At 48.4% G+C, this 14,528-nt stretch overlaps 1 long non-coding RNA gene across 3 annotated transcripts in view; it reads right to left on the reverse strand.

Annotated features, from left to right (window-relative positions):
• Window positions 1-14,528, reverse strand: part of LOC135180972 (uncharacterized) — a 227,069-nt gene that overhangs the window by 51,973 nt on the left and 160,568 nt on the right. Inside the window, exon 4 of one of the 3 annotated variants that reach the window (XR_010304630.1) lies at window positions 11,963-14,102. The exons of the other annotated variants lie outside the window; for them this stretch is intronic. This is a non-coding gene — a long non-coding RNA (uncharacterized LOC135180972). Of the gene's footprint in view, window positions 1-11,962; window positions 14,103-14,528 lie in introns of those variants that run through there. 3 annotated transcript variants of the gene reach the window in all.

The following is a 14,528-nucleotide window of genomic DNA, read 5'->3' on the forward strand; positions in this document are numbered from 1 at the left end:
GGTTCAGGCAGACAATACCTGAAGTCAGTTCCCAGGCCCATCCTGGTTTCCCTCACCACACGGGAGCTGGCCATCTCAGACAGCATATTGCCAGCAAAGCACTCCCTAAAAGATTTGGCAAGTAAATGTTATCCGAGGAGGGCAGCAGGAAGTACCTACGAAACCACAACTGATGCTCAAATGTCTCTGCTCCTATGATAAACCCCAGGCAGAAGACCCAGTCCAGTTCTAGCAGCTGGTGCGACTGACTGTCCACAGACAGCAGCCCAGTGGTGCTCTCTGGGTAAATAGCTGGGCAACAGAGCTGGGAAACTGCCTGGCAGCATGATCAACAACTGCTGAAGTTTCCCACTGAGATAGGGAGAAAAGCCCAGCAAGCACTCTTATCCAGAGCCTTAAGATGAGGCTGTGAGCGAGGCTGTGCTGTACCTCCTCCAGGGCCACCTCAATCCCGGCACAGGTGCATGGGCTGGATGTGGTACTAAAACTCTTTCTGGGTACAGGACCCTGTGCATAAACCAGCAAAAGTTAAGTCCTTCTGCTGGAGGTTATTCACCAGAGTCAGACATGAAGGAGGAAAGAAAACAGATCCAGTAATGCAGCTGAGCAATTACAGACAAAGCCCTTGCCAGGCCCCTGACACAGACCTTCGGGAGCTTAAGCACGTTTGGAAAGTTCACGAGTCTGCTTTTGGTTCTCTAACCATCAGCTGTGAGTTTAAATCGTTCATTTTCCTTAATTAGCGAGGGAAGAACAACTTCCTCTTTCAGCAGTGTATTTCCCCTGTGCTGCTTTGGCCTTTCAGCACCACGGAGTGAAAGGCAGGAGCTGGGTGAAAAGGACAGCAGGGCAGATTTCTTTCTGTGTTCTCTCTTCTAAAGTTCAGGGAGTTAACAGTGTTCTGCTTAACTGATTCTGAATTTTAGCAGTAGCTTTCAGACAGACTACTGAGGGATTGTGTTTCAGCTCCAAGAACCATTAGGAAAAGTTACCAAATGCCCCCCAGAAGCACGGAGAAGAACTGAACCAAGTTCCAGCTTCTTTCCTGCAGAGCATCATTAGTGGCCCCAGGATGGATGTGTTCTCTTTACTGCTGATACAGACTTGACACAGATTCATATGTGAGAGGTTCAAATGTTCCTATAGTGATTTCACAGGGATTCCTGCTTCTCACCTTTTATACTTTCTCCATCCCCTTCAGAATCCCTCAGGTCTGCCTGCACCTCTGCAAAGTCCTCAGCCGCTAGCTGCATGTCCAACTGCTGTCTCCCAACAGGGAGTATTCTCCAGATCCTTCCAGCTCCTCCACCCATGTGTTCACACTTTCCCACCACAGCATCCCAGGCTCCTTCGTGCCTCCTTCCCCTGGTTCTAAAGGAATACTTGCTTTTGGCACTCTCCCTGTGGCTTTGTGATAACCTCCTACTTTCCTGCTTATGTTCTTTGCCTCCAATTTGGCCTTGCAGGCAAAGACACAGCAGTCAGCAAACACACACAAGTGAGAGAGTGCAGACCAGAGCTATGAGTGCTTAAGGAGGCTCATACTGGTCCCACAAACCCAGTTAACAGTTAAAGCAAAATTAAGATACCTGAAAAACTCTGCCTCACACTGCAGGCACACATCTTTGCTACAGACCAACATCCAGGCAGGGAATCCTCCCCCTGAATTCTGCTTTTGCCAGTAGCAGCATCCCATGATGAGTGACAGGAAGCAGGAAGAAAGTGACACTTGGGCTGCTAAGGAGGGCAGGGCAGTGTGCCCTGGACATGCTCGTGGGAACAGAATGCAGGCACGTGGCAGGCAGCCCTCTGAACGCACAGAGCAGGCCCAGGAGGAAAGCAGCCTGATCTTCACTGCAGCAGCACCTCTGCTCAAAGAAATGGCTCCAGAGAGAGAGGAGAACAAATGAAAACTAAGGTACCATTCTTCCTCCCTATGGCTTACAGAAAGGCTTCCAAACCCTTTGAAAGCCCTGCCTTTGAATACTAACTTTTGCTCCCCGCTCTGTAGCCAAGTTTCCCATGAGGTACCCAGCAGGAGAATTTAGACCAGCCCAGCCCATGCCCATCACCATGGCAGTCCTGAAGAAATTCCTGCTTCTGCCACTCCCTCCTCCCTCATAACGTCAACTAGGCATTAGCATTTTACACACTTGTTACCTTGAACTTGCTCTCTCTGCAGGAAGAGGAAGGTGGAGGGGGACTGAAGGACTGCCAGAGATCTCCCCCCACCCCTCAGGGTACCTGAGGTGATCCTGCCTGCCATAGTCAGAGCCCCTCTGACAGTAGCACAGGCAGCTAAGAGCTGCTGGTCAAAGCAACAAGCCTCTGGTGCTGTGGATCAGCGTTCCGCACCCCAGCACAAATGGCAATCAGTTAAGTAACTGCCATCCATTCATTATTAATTGCAATTAATTACAATATCCTGTATTCCAGGGGTTCTACAGGCTCAGCTTTCAGTTAAGTCAATTCACCAGTTTTGGAAACTGATGACTTTTTCATGCAGTGTGTTCACTACTCCCCATGTTTGTACATCATCCTTCCAGCCGAGCCATGCTGATGTCTTCTAGAAACCAAGAACTGATGGGAACTGATCTAGAAATCAAGAACTGATGCTCTGGCAGGAAATGGGGCCCAGGGCACAGGGAATTAGGGTCCCAGGTCAGCTGCAGCCACTTGGTTGGTACCTGCAGTACTGTGTCACAGGTCCCTGCTCAAAAGCAGAGGCAGCATACTTCATGATGTGACAGTAACTGAGACTTTTTGAGCGGGTAAGGCACAAAGGGGCTACAAGATAATCAGAATTTCAAGTGTTTTGTGTGTTTTCCTGATGACTCTGGTTCTCATTCACCTGCCTCTTCTGCTGAGGCATCAGAGGAGGCTGCCCATTGAAGAAGAAATACATTTTGCTCTTTCTTTATACTAGCCAGGAAAGGCAGGCACAAGCTATAAGCAGTGAAGAGTGAGCTCCACTGGTTTTAAATCAAAGCCTGGGACTGGGTCACTGGGATGGCCTCATCTGGAGGCACAGTAGCCTAAATGCTGCCCAGAAGACTATGTCTGTAATTGCAAAGCCAAGTAATATCCAAGACACCTCTCCTTTCTTTTCTTTTTACTTCTTTAAGTTCCAAAAATTCACCCAGGGCATCTTCTTTCCAGCTGGTGGCTTTGGATTTTACTGGAAAGGGGAATTATGAGACCTCCACTCCTCTGCTTGCATTGCAGGAGATTCTCAAGCATCTGAACTCTAATAGCAGCCCAAATGTTTCCACTCAGCTTGCAATTCAAAGGACATCACTTGCTTCTCAAACCTGACAGTTCTCCCTCCCTCTGTGAAGCACAGACCATTCAATAATGTCTGTCTATCCCTCAACAGGCTCTGTAACGAGGTGACTGCCCACTGCTGCAGCTCCCCACAGGTCAATTAGTTGTGAGCCAGAAGACAATGCAGGTTCAACAGCACCAGGGCTCTTGCAACGGTAGAGAACTAACTGAGAAGTGTTTTCCTAGCACACCCCACAAGCAAAGAGCAGCACCCTCTAGCTGGTCACAACAGCTTCCTTCCACTAACCACTCTCTTTCTCACATGGGCATTTTGCCTTTCTCTGCAGTAGGCAGGAGATTATTTGGACATATAGGGAGGCTGGAAGAGATTATTTTATCGCTGGAAGGATTTTCTGTGCAAATGAGGAAAGGAGAGAGGGACAACAGAAGATCCTGCGAGTGTCAAATGCAACTTCCTGGCTTGATGCGAGGACAAACAGAACTCTCTCCACACATAATGCAGCGGAGAACATCTGCACGCTGCGTATGTGCACACTTTGCTCTCCACTTCCTGGCATGCTCCAGCTAACATTTTGAAGATGTGCACACTGCCTGGCATTACTCCTTTGGAGAGCAAATGCTCTGCTAGTGAATGCATAGGAAAGATTTGCCTCGGAGTCTTTGAGCTAGTGTAGCTTTTTGGTTATGATGAAGCCATATTATGTTACAGGCTCACTGTCTCTCTTTTATGTCCCTTGAATTTGTGTGCACAGCATCCTGGGCAGCTGTGGTGGAGGGGCAGCAGCCCCAAAACTGAGGCTTCTCTATGCCTTTACATGCCTGGACATGTTTTTCTGCTAGGGACCTATGGCAGTAAACAGGTTGTGTAACAAACACACACCCAGTCCGTGTACCCCTGGGGTCCGCCCAGGTAATCCCCTATTGGGAGGGTCCAGGCAAACTGCTACTGCCTATTAAGGTAAGGTTTGGCTTACTGCCAGCCTGATTGGTCACTTTAGATGTCCAAATGAGCCACGAATCTCGGCTCAGAGTCTATAAAGAGGGGTGCAAAGATGCACCCCGTGTTCAGAAGTTCAGAGCATTCAGAGCGTTCAGAAGTTCAAGCTCAGCTCTCTGATTCACATAGCAGCACAGACCTGCTTGCATGGCCTAGACACAGGATCAGGCCTTACTCACTTGCAAGCATCTCTGAGGCTCAGCCCTCTTGCATTGATCTCAAGGTGCAGTTAAGCTGTCTGCAAACCCTTTGAGAAGCAGAGTGCATGCATGCCTGTATTTGGTACATATCTGGGGAGCCGAGAGCCCCCTGCCTAAGCCATACATACTGGCTGCTATCCTGCATTTATCTACGGAGCTCAAGTCTCCCTGTAGCCCAGCAGACCCTGCTTGCCTGGCATATACTGCTTATAAGCTGTTCTGTTAGTCTGGAAAGATCCAGGCCCAGCAGACCTTCAGACTGTCTGCTAACCTACAAACACAGCCTGCCAGCTGTGAGACGACTGTCAGAAGCTAAAAGCTGCATGGACAGATCCTTCTCCTGCACCTGGAAATCCTGCCAGCTGATCATCTCTGGACACGGCTTCCAGAAGAAGCAGCAGCACCAAAGCAGAGACCACTTCACTCCAGGAGAGAAGGTTAGAGAAATCCTGTTTACCCCAGAGACTGGGAACCTTATCATCCCCTTCAAGCCAGGACAGATTCCAGCCTCACCAAGACCCGAATACTGGGCACACGCTGTGACACAATCCCGGGAGGGTGATTAATGATTAATACTCGAGAGCAACACATCTAAGCAAGCTTTAATTCCTTTGTAATATAAGTTACCTCTGTCTTAAGAGCAGACACAGTTTCAGCCCCTACTGGGCAAACGGTATAGTTGTTAAGAGGCATTAAGCCTAATGGAATCTTTCTGTCTATAGTTGATAATTTGATATTTCCATTTAATAATCAATCCCTGTAAATATATCCCAAGCTGTTTTCATAACTTTGCAAACGACCCTGATTTCATAGTGGTTTGGGGTGGTACCCATTTGTAAATATTAATTTTAATAATAAAATTTATAAAAAATTAATACCGCCTCAAATTAATTTCTCACCTCCCCCTAACAGAGGGGGAATAGAGAAATCCCCTCCACGACAGCAGCACACAAGCTGTCTACTAAGCACAAAGGAAGCACTACCATGGGGAAACATCTGGAATAATCTTCTTATCATTTTTAACCAAGATTTCCAGTTTCCGTATTTTTTTAAGGTTTTGGCCACAAACTTTGGCAACAGCTGCAGAGACTTAACTGCAGTGCATTAAATATGCAAGAAAGTACTAATGTTACCTGAAACAACTTTCATTGACTCAAGTTATAATGTCAGAAAAATGTCACAACGAAATGCTCCATTTCAAGATCAAGCTGTGGGCTCTAACAGATCGAACAAACAACAACCCAGCACAGCTCCGCATCCAGTCCCAGCAATGTTTGATGCCATCGGAGACATTTAAATGAAGTCTGTGTAATAAAAGTTGAAGAGAATGAGAGAGAATGAAAATGACACATCCCAACTCCCTGAACTGTTTCAAAGTCTCCAGAAGCAGATTCAGCAAATGTCAAACTCTGCTTAATGTCTTTCTTTCACCACGCTCTCTGAATTCTTCTCACCAGTTGCTCTCAGGGATAGCAGTGGTGGGAGAAGGTGACAAAATGCTTCCATAAGGGAAAGCATGGATCAACCTGCTGGAACTGGAGATGCCATATTCCTGATTTGCTTTAGGGAAGCCTCAGCAATAGCCACTAGAGCTATCTGAATGCATTCAGGTAGGCACCTGAGCTTCAGACTACAGAGCGATGTAAGGAGTGGAAACCAATTCTTGATCCGCTGAGCTAGAGAAGTGAGAGGCACTCTCCAGCCACGTTTCACACTGCTTGATACAAGTGGTGGCTCCATTAGCCACCATCACCAGTTTGAAGCCTCAGCTCAGAAGAACTACTTCAAACACTTTGAGACACAGTATCTCAAGCACTTCTGAGGCCTGTCCAGGACTCAGAGGCAAGCACAGGTGAGACTGAATGTTCCTATCAGGACAGATTTTCCCACAGCAGACAAGGTTTGCCTGAGTCCTGCTTCCAGTCTGCATACCAATTCCTCAGCAAGGGAAGTCTCCTGAACTCCTCCCAGAGCAGAGCAGATACCACCTGGCAGGCAGAATAACCTCTGTCCTACCTACCGAGACAGCGGTGGCAGTGCCCTGTTTCTGGAGGCAGTGGAGGCTGCCCACAGAGAGCCAAGATGCTCACAAGCTGTATAGCACAGATCCTACAAGCAGTACTAATGTCCTCTGCTACCTGTAGTACTTACACTGCAAGACTTATACGCTGAGGTCCTCAAGAGGAGATCCTGTACCAGCCACCAGGCTTCCTCTTGCAGCAGTTCTGCACTCAGCAGCTGGAGTTACAGGTTAAACAGTGCCAGTGTAGCAAGGCTGAGCCGAAGGCAGAAGTGTTTTAAAGCCTTCTCTGCTCTCTGTGCCACCAAGAGGCTCGGAGCCGCTCCCCTCAGCGCAGCTGCCACCAGTGCTGCTTTGCTTGCCACATGCGTTGCTGCTCTGCCCTTTCGCAGGAGCACCAGCACGGCCAGGCGCTGCCAGCAGCATTGCTGGCGCTGGCTCCCAGCAAAGGTTACTCACACCTCCGAGCTGGGGAGGCTCCCCAAGCCAGGGGAAGCAGAGCTGCCACTCAGATACACCAGCCATGCTGGCAGCCACAGGCTCCGGGGTATTTTCAGAGTCAAGTAAAGCAGGGCAAAAATCAGGCTTTTAAAAGTTGTATCTTGGGTCCCCAGAAATAGTTTGCTGTATCAGCAGTCCTGAGCAGCCAAAGCAGGAGGCAGCAGAGTCCAGTGTCTTTCCTAACAACCAGTCTGTTAACGTTCTCCATGTCTTTACCTGACAGCAGCAGAATCAGGTCCATTAGCACAAGGCCACTCTTTGGAAAGTTTTTGCCTTAGCTCCATTGTATGGAATGAAGCTGATCTCACATTGGCAGCCTGTCCTGAGGTACCGCCAAATTCCTTTCTTCTCCCTCCCCTTCTGTGGGCTTGAATGGGAGAAGTAGGTGCAAAAACTGCTTTCCTCTGCCCTGGCCCTGTGGGCTTGAAGGGGGAACAGCAAAAGCTGCCTTTCCACACGTGGGCTGGCCTGCGTGGCAGCCCGCGCTGGAATCGGGTTGGTGCTCGGCTGGGTTTTAAATCCAGTACCAATGGTAAATGGACACTTTGTCTAGAAAAGCCTAACTAGAGCAAGGGAGAACAGGACAAGGTTCCCACCTTGAGAGGTCCCCATCTTTACAGAGTACCCGACAGGACAGGTTCCTGCCGTGACTGGCCCGTCCCTGCTTCCGAACAGCTCTCACCTTTTTGCACGGCTTTCAGTTTTACCCCATCCCTGCCTTTGGACGGTGCTCCCCACTTTGCACCCTGCTGTGCAGACCTGCAGGTTTGGCAAGCCCTGGGGTCGAGAGAGCCACCAGCAACATCAGGACCAGCCACTCTCGGACCATTTCAGCAGCCAGCTTCCTGGCTGCCTCCTGGACTGGGGACACCAGCAACCCTGTCTCTCCCCCGCGGTGGTGAAGGCAGCGTCGTCCAACGACCATCCCACCCGCGGAAGGAGTGCTCGAGGTACTTCTGAGTTTGGTGGCTCTGGCATCAGGCTGTGTGGGTGAACACTACCAGATGCTGCCTGCAGCGTCAGAAGGCTGCTTCCGCAGAGGAACCCAGCAAGGGCTCACTGCCAAATGCCTACCTCACCTCTGTGAGAGGTGCGGCAAGGCCTGCTGCTCCCTTAATCTTCTGCTCAGCCTGACTGATAATGGAGTAAGGCTGTGTTTACAGCTTAGCCTTTTCCATTTCCTGACTTCCTAAATGTCTACATTTGTCTAGAATGTCTTTTTTTTTTAAGGACTCCCAATCAAACTGAATCTGTCAGTAAACTAAATGAATTTTGTACAGAGTTTGAGGGCAGGGCTCCAGGAAAATAAAATAATTCTATTTCTATAATTCCTGGCTTGGCCACTTTAATTCCCTGCCTCCACGACACAGCCCAGCTACCCACCACCAGAAGAGCACCCACAGTGTCTGCTAGGTCTCTCCTAATCACCTGTACTCCCTTCAGGGCAGTTGTCTCTGAATGGTACCATCACACATGAGCTAGTAACACTATTTGAACATGATCAGTGTTATTAACTCGGGCAGTCACTGTAATCAGTGCCTGCCACAACCCGATGCCCAGCACTTTGGAACCCCAGTGTTTCCACATGGATCACAGAGTATGCCTCTGGCAGCTTACACTGCTGCAGAAAATCAGCTCCACAACTCAGCAGCTCACTGCTTAGTTGATGTTCCTGCGTTTTCTTGGCAGCCTCAAGCTGCGCCAGCGATTTCCACTGCCAGATCTAAGCTGGTCTTCCACTAGTTGCATAGCCATAGAGCAAACATTTCCCACTGTGAAGCACTTCAGTGACTCCTTTGGAATTTCTTGCATTAGAATGAAATGATCCTCAGGCTCCCTGATAATCTTCCCACCACTTTGTAAATCTGGACCCTTACTTTTCTTCTCTCTCCCCATGAGAACTGTGGGCTTTCTTCACATGAAGGCAAGTGAAGATTAAAACAATGTGAGAAGAGGGAGAGTCTGTATTTTTTCCTCTTGTGTGGCTTTTTTTTCCCCACAGAAAACTGTGAACAAGAGTCACCTGATTAGGTAATGCTGAACACAAATATCTCCCTGTGAAATTGCTTTGGAGAGAGGAACAAGGCAAAACAACACAACCACCCTCAATCCAGCAAGTCCTACCAGCCTTGTGCTCTGCTTTACCTCCTCCTCTGAATGTGCCCTGGGATGCTCCAGCCCTCTGAGTGACAGACACTTCACACAGCTCTTCCATTTTCCAGCCCTCTCTTAAAGTTTGCCTTCCAAAACCGCACCGTGGGAAGGAAGGATGAGTAAGGAGCATATCTTAACCTTCAATTATAAATCATGGCTATGATACAGCTTCATTACCATTTCTGTTATCAAGTGTGTTTTGATTCAATGCCTGCTCCGTTACAAAGGAATAAGCTAACACTGACTCATGGACACCCACTGCAGTCACTACATTGCTAATGTTTAGTCACCAAACCTTCCCTCAAGAATAACACATCAAAAGCAGATGGAGAACGTGCTCTGAATGGAGAATGCTATGAGCTTGGTCTCGAGCTCTGATCTAAGCAATGCTGGTAGATACGGAGACTGCCGTATAGAAGAGCATAGCATCTTTTCCCAGTTTCAGCTGGGCCTGGGAGCCAGGAGAGCAAGCTACCTGTGATAAATTGCTGCAGAAAACATGGCAGAGTTCAAGCTTCTGGTACCTCGTGAAGCCATCGGATGAGCCAGCTACCAACTCCAATGTCTGGATAGTGCAGGCTGATTTCAGGCAAACAAACTCCCAAAGCAGAAGAAAAAGTCACTTCTCAGCAATGTACTTCTGCTACACAGCAGCCTAAAGAGGACAAGTTTTGAAGTGTGCCAATCCTTTGTACGTGCCAGTCACAGCTTTGTTACTTCTGTAAGACAACAGCCATTTGTCTGTAGCTGCAGAACACACAGCTGCTGCAGCACTTGCTGCTGAGCTCTGCAGTAGTGCAGCAGATTGTGTGAGTGCTCTTGGCCCCTCCCAGGACAAGGCCAGCTTCACAAACTAACTCAGCCAAAGCACAACTGCTGATGCTCAGAAGGTAGGCGGGCACAGCAAGATGCAGAGAGACACAGCTATGAGAATCTTGCTTAGTCACTCATAAATCGGCTTAGCACAGCCACCTACCTCTCCTGCACTCCATGTCTGAAAGGATTTCTCTGATCTTCAGGCGCACAGTGAGCTCCCTGGTCTCCAGGTGGGAAGGGAGAGACTGCATCTCTCTTGGTTTCCCTCTGCCCTCCCTTTCTCTTTGCTCCTCAGGAAGGAAAACAGTGAGAAGAACCTGCTGCTTCAGGATTCAGCTTATGCTGACCTCCTCAAAGTCATCAATAAATCAGAAAAGCACAGAAAGGATTTGGGCCCCACTTTCCTTCTCATCAGCCAGAGTCTCCATCAAGGTCACTTTTACTACACAGTCCTGAATAAGCAGTGGAGTGGTGACCTGCCTGAGCAGCCCTTAGCAGTTCCCCTGGCTCCCCTTCCTTTGAATGATACCTTTAATGATACTGTGATACTGTGAATCATTTTAATGAACTACAGAGTCAGACACACAAATTGCAACCGTAATTTTCTGGGCTAATCCCATGCCAGATTAAAATCTTGGCTACAAACACGCTCAGCCCTTTTGGAATGTGGCCTTTATTTCTGGACTGATTGCAAATTATGCACAACTCCCTCAGGCTTTCTGCCTGTGGGATTCCTTCCCCCTTCTGCCGAGAACAAACTCCAACCATTAGAAGTCTCAACGAGCTAAAGTGCAGCCATTTAGAGTAAAAATAACACTTGTCACACACTCTCTCTTCTTTCTTTAGAGCCTCCCACCATTCCCTCTATCTGCTAGTCGTCCACCAGCCAGCTCACAGACGTTTTCCCCTTAAACACTGACGTCTCCAGGAACTAGAGGAAGCAGTGAGGTGTGCGAGGCTGCATGTGCCCATGCCAGAAAACCACGTCACGAGAGCTCTGAGTCGTGTACGTGGCACAGCACCTATGCGAACTAGCCCCAAAAGACACAGAAGCACTTAGGCTTCAGTCCTTAACCCCCAGTTGTTTTGCTGAACCTTTTGCTCTTCTCTCAGTCTGAACAGCCCAGTGGACTTTTGGGGGTCTACCTGAAATGGGCATGAGGAAAATTATCCTGGAAAAAGACATCATAAGCCATGTGCTGTTATTGCCCCTTGTGCAGTGGGCCCACTGTTGTCCTTCCTTCCTACTGGTGTCACTGAAGCTCTCAGTTAAGGACAAAACAACTCTCCGTCTCCTCAGAACGGCCTATGCACAGCTACGCCGGAACCCCCTATGCTGGCTTACGAGCTAGGAAGCTTTTCACCTCTAGCTGCTTATTGACTTCCACTAACAAGTGTATTTTCAAGGTTGTGGTGGTTGGTTTGTTTGTTCATAGGTTTGGTTGGTTGAGGGTTTTTTGTTTGGTTGATTTTTTTGTTCTTGTAGGCTTTTGGGGGGGTGTTTGTTTCTGTAGGAAATATTCTCCTTGGGATTTTATAGTACACGAGGTGACTTCTACAAATGGTGCCCTTCTGCCCTTCTGAAGGGAGGTTGTTTTAAGAATAAATCCATCACCTTCTGTCAGATCTGTATTATCTTGTGATGCAATCAAGATGTAAACAGATGGCTCAGGGCTTTAGATTTAGCGATGCTAAATGGTGGAGTTCCACAGCCCAGCTGAGCTGCCATGAGAAGTGCCTGCCTTCAGCTGTCCTAAGTCTGCTCTGCAACCATCTTATCTGAAGCTGGCTTGTTCTCACACTTCCCCAAGCCACCTGTCATGTCATACACAGCAATCATAGCCCACCTCAGCTATCTCTCTGCTGTTGTAACCAGTATGAGCCTATCTATCCATCCTCACATACTCTTTCCATCTCGGCAAGCCTGTGCCTTTGCCTGCCATAGCATCACTCGCTGAAAAGGGAGGCTGGGAAGCAGAGGGTGGCTGGAACTGGATAAAGTGTTTAAAATGTGGGTGCAGAACAGATTTATACAGCCACACATGATGCTTTTTGCTTTATTCTCTAGTCTTTTCCTAGTAATTCCTCCCATTCCAGTTGAGGGTTTAGTTTGTTTTGCTTTGCTGCTGAGTTGACAATATAATGGATAGTTCTACAAAACCACTCAGGAAAGAGATCTCGGAGTTAATAGCTAGTTCAGAGACCATCACTGAGTGTGTTTTTCCTCCCATGTGCATCGCTGCAATTTATCAACAACAAATTTTACTTCTCATTTTGTCAAAGTGTTTGACAATACAAGCTTGGGGATCCGTTCTGCAAACCTGCCTTGCCCTGCAAGGTTTGCTCTGCTGAATTCACCACAGGCTGCCTGGAGCTCTCACAGCGGCACTGGGGAGCGCAAACTGTTTTGCAAACTGCACCAAGACAGAACAACTAATTCTGGTCAAAGAAAAATGTTGCCTAAAACCAGAGGTATAATGAGGCTGCCCTTCAAAGCTGCGGGAAGGAACAGGTGAATTCATTCCACTTCCTGCATTCTCAGTATGGGAGAACAAAGATTTGGAAAGCACACGGTCCTGAACCAAAGCTGCTTTTACAGCCTTCAAAACACAGCCCAAATGCAGGTTAAGATAGAATACAAATGGACCAGCCTTCAAAGAGGCAATGTATCATGATACTGTGTTAGCCTCACTACCCCTTTCAATGTGGCTTGATGTGCAGAGAAGGCTGCTTGTCTGAGTGCATTTCCTGTGGCAGCTACAGCCTCTGCAGTTTAAGACATCAAAAGTGGCTGTTATGGTTAATCTGCTCCTCAAAAAGATGCTTGCTTTCTCCTCTTGAAAAGGAGACTGTCCTGCTGAAGGCAAATACAACTGATGCCAGAGACAGCTGCTTTCGGAGCGTCGATTCAGACAAAGCACCTCAGAGAGAGGAGTTCTCTCCAGACAGTGAATCACAGCAGTTACGAGCCTCTATAAAGCATAAAGCAGCCTGTAGTCTGGCAGAGGGGGGTTTAGTCATGTCACAGCTCCATGGTCTCAGACATGATGGAGTTGTTAGTCACAAACGATAACGTTTGCAAACAAGAGTGCTCTGAATCTAGGAATTGAGCTTTGCTCTAAACCTCAGCAATGTGGACAGAGGCACTGGGTTTCATTTTGGTGAAACCTGGGTAATTCAAGCTCTTAAATTCATATTTGTTGCAGCTATAGAAAGAGGTCTTCTTTTAGACATGTCAGGTATCTGCTCTGTCAGGTGAACTGGGGCAAACTTATCTCTTTAATGCTCAAGATTAAATAAGAGACCTCAGAACTTATCCCCCAGATAGTTTGGACTATGCTTTCTGCAGGAAAAGCCACAGCAGTAGATCCATGAGAAGCCTCTAACCTTGTCAAGGGCTGAATCACCGGACACAGACAGCCCTTAATTGTGGAGCATTCAAAATCCAGGTGAGAGTCCCACACCTTCCCCTGAAAGGAGATGGTGCTACCATCCCCCAGCCTGCAGGGGTTACACTGGGCAGCATCTGTCGGCACAAGGGTTACTCAGGCCTACGAGTTCACAGGCAGGAGCTGATGTCTGGAAATCCACTTTTCCCCAGAAGATAATGAGCTGAAGGCTTCACAGACACTGATCAGCACCTAACAATTTTGTCACTGCAGTCAGCAACAGGCAGGACAGCAAAGTGCAGCCAGAGGCTGCCTTTCGGGCAAGGCGAAGGCTGCAGCTCCCTCGGATGGCACAGGTCCCATCCTTCAGCAGACATCTCCAACAGCAACCATCCTACTCTGATGCCTCAGTAGCTTTCTTCATGGAGGCAGTTAGGTAACCTGCAGTGACAACCTCAGGGAAGATGCCCTCTTTTTGTGCCTTGCCATTCTGTATCCCTTAAAATACAGATGCCGGACACACACAGGTGCTGGCAATGATACAAATCACTTGATGAAGAAAGAAGGACACAAATCATAGATCAGGCAAAAATCACTTACAGCCTTTCCAAATGCACTAATCTGTCTTGCAATAACTGCCTTCAAGAAATGCCATCCATGGGCTGGGTGGTCTGGTTCAAGAGCACTTTGAGCCGAGATGAAAAACAAGGTGACTGTCACTTCAGCCAAGACAGCCTCACCTGTACAGAAGGCAATGGGTTTCATAGGGTTTCACAGTATCACAGTATCATCAGGGTTGGAAGAGACCTCACAGATCATCAAGTCCAACCCTTTACCACAGAGCTCAAGGCTAGACCATGGCACCAAGTGCCACGTCCAGTCCTGCCTTGAACAGCTCCAGGGACGGCGACTCCACCACCTCCCCGGGCAGCCCATTCCAGTGTCCAATGACTCTCTCAGGGAAGAACTTTCTCCTCACCTCCAGCCTAAATTTCCCCTGGCACAGCCTGAGGCTGTGTCCTCTCTCGTTCTGGTGCTGGCCACCTGAGAGAAGAGAGCAACCTCCTCCTGGCCACAACCACCCTTCAGGTAGTTGTAGACAGCAATAAGATCTGCCCTGAGCCTCCTCTTCTCCAGGCTAACCAATCCCAGCTCCCTCAGCCTCT

Source organism: Pogoniulus pusillus, chromosome 13 (assembly GCF_015220805.1).
Source record: "Pogoniulus pusillus isolate bPogPus1 chromosome 13, bPogPus1.pri, whole genome shotgun sequence".
Lineage (NCBI taxonomy): Eukaryota > Metazoa > Chordata > Aves > Piciformes > Lybiidae > Pogoniulus > Pogoniulus pusillus.